This window comes from Trichomycterus rosablanca, unplaced genomic scaffold (genome assembly GCF_030014385.1).
Source record: "Trichomycterus rosablanca isolate fTriRos1 unplaced genomic scaffold, fTriRos1.hap1 scaffold_188, whole genome shotgun sequence".
NCBI classification, from domain to species: Eukaryota; Metazoa; Chordata; class Actinopteri; order Siluriformes; family Trichomycteridae; genus Trichomycterus; species Trichomycterus rosablanca.
This window is the reverse complement of record NW_026947016.1, coordinates 47,501-50,000: the sequence shown is the minus strand read 5'-3', so window position 1 is coordinate 50,000 and position 2,500 is coordinate 47,501.

Sequence of the window (2,500 nt, the reverse complement as noted above, 5' to 3'; positions counted from 1 at the left end):
GTTTCTCTCAGCAGTAAATCTCCGCTATTTTAGACATAACGTGTTTATGATCCTGAAAAACAATGCTGAAGACATTAATGTTGCCTTCATGTTCCGTATCGATGGCTTTGATTACACCATTCTTGCCACTACGGAAAATAAGAAATGTCTTGGGTGTAGTGCATGCCCTGAAAAGGCAACCGCCCCCCCCCCTTCACACGCCAAGACCTGCAGAAGGGGCAGCACCGAGGGCAACAGCACAGTGAGCGCCAAGGCCAGTGGTGCGGGGAACGCCGAGGCTATAGAGGAACACGCCGGGGCAGACACGCAGGAGACCGTGGCTGATGGTACAACGAGAGCCGCAGGAAGTTAACGCGAGGATGCAGGTAAGGAAAGCGGTGGGGCTGGGAGCACTGATGCTGATACTGTACAGATGAATGTTGATAAAACAGCAGCAGAATCAAACAGATTGTGGTGGTGGTTGTTGACAGTGGGAAGTGATGGCAAGACGAAGCGTTCTTAAGCAATAAAGCTTTCCTGCAAACTGGATCGGAAAAGGGTTCATTGCTCGAAAATGCTGTAATGCCTTAAGTAGTGCATTGTACCCTAGTTTGGAGTGAAGCTTCTTTCATGTAATAAAGTCAACATTAAAAACATCTTGTGTTTTTTATATATTTTATAATGTGTTTATATAAATGTATATTTAAATGTATATATACTGTATATATATATATATATATATATATATATATATATATATATATATATATATATATATATATATATATATATATATATATATATATATATATATATATATATATATATATATATATATATATAACCCCTTGAAAGCATCTTAACTTTTAACTATAGGTTAGGTGTTTCTAGATTCCAGGAGAAAAGGATAGCTGTCGGCAACCCCCAATTTAACCCCTTCTGACTACATGGCCACTGGGCTGAATTTTTTACAATAAAAGGTATCTAAAAATAAAAAGGTTGCTAGTTAAACTAAAGGAACCGTACCTATCGCAACAGCTCCTACCCCTAAACCAAACAAACAAACAAACAAAAAATAAAAAATAAAATAAGAATAGAAAAACAAAATAAAGCAATTTAAAAATAGGAAATCAAAAACGAGAAAAATAAAAACAATAGGTGCGTAGCTTCTACAGGAAGTCTGTTCAGGTTGTCCTCCACCAGACGGAGCTCCTATTGTCTCATAAATTCTCCCCTGTCGGTCTTACCTGTTTCCACCGCAGCACAAGCATTTAAACGATGAAACACAGAGAATATCCCTCCTAAAAATAGCAGAGTATCAAACATACATACATCGTAAACAATCCTGAGCTAACCCCTTGTCTTTTGTAGCTAAGCTATGTGTGTTTGCACTTAACTAGTGTTTTCAAAGATGGTCTATGTGTCTGTGAACTGTGAGGTGCTCGGGTAGTGTACGGCAGATCCACCCCCAAGCACAGCAGAGGGGCAGGGAAGGCCCTGTCTCTTGGCAGGGGCAAGCAGACCCTCACCACCAGAGCAGAAGGGCAGCCCCCTCCCCCCTCTCTCTCTCTCTCTCTCTCTCTCTCTCTCTCTCTCTCTCTCTCTCTCTCCCTCTCTCGCTGGGCAGGGGCCAGCAGTTCCCATGGGTGAAACGGTCTTTTTCCAGCGGAAATTTGTCCAAAACCCGCCCAGGGGTCGTCACCACCACCAGAGCGGCTGGGCAGGCCCCATCTCTCCCCGGGCAGGCAGCCTCTCTCCCTGGGCAGGCTGGGCCTGTGGCCTGGGTGAATTTTCGGCCTCCTGGAAAACTTTCGGCAGGGTCCGCCCCCTCCCTGGGCACGGGCGGCGGCTCCCCTGGGTGAGCGTCCCCTTTTCGGTGAGATTTTGTCAAAGTCCAAAATCCACCCCGGGGTCACCACCACCACCACCACCACCACCACCACCACCAGAGCGGCTGGGCAGGCCCCATCTCTCCCCGGGCAGGCAGCCTCTCTCCCTGGGCAGGCTGGGCCTGTGGCCTGGGTGAATTTTCGGCCTCCTGGAAAACTTTCGGCAGGGTCCGCCCCCTCCCTGGGCACGGGCGGCGGCTCCCCTGGGTGAGCGTCCCCTTTTCGGTGAGATTTTGTCAAAGTCCAAAATCCACCCCGGGGTCACCACCACCACCACCACCACCACCACCACCAGAGCGGCTGGGCAGGCCCCATCTCTCCCCGGGCAGGCAGCCTCTCTCCCTGGGCAGGCTGGGCCTGTGGCCTGGGTGAATTTTCGGCCTCCTGGAAAACTTTCGGCAGGGTCCGCCCCCTCCCTGGGCACGGGCGGCGGCTCCCCTGGGTGAGCGTCCCCTTTTCGGTGAGATTTTGTCAAAGTCCAAAATCCACCCCGGGGTCACCACCACCACCACCACCACCACCACCAGAGCGGCTGGGCAGGCCCCATCTCTCCCCGGGCAGGCAGCCTCTCTCCCTGGGCAGGCTGGGCCTGTGGCCTGGGTGAATTTTCGGCCTCCTGGAAAACTTTCGGC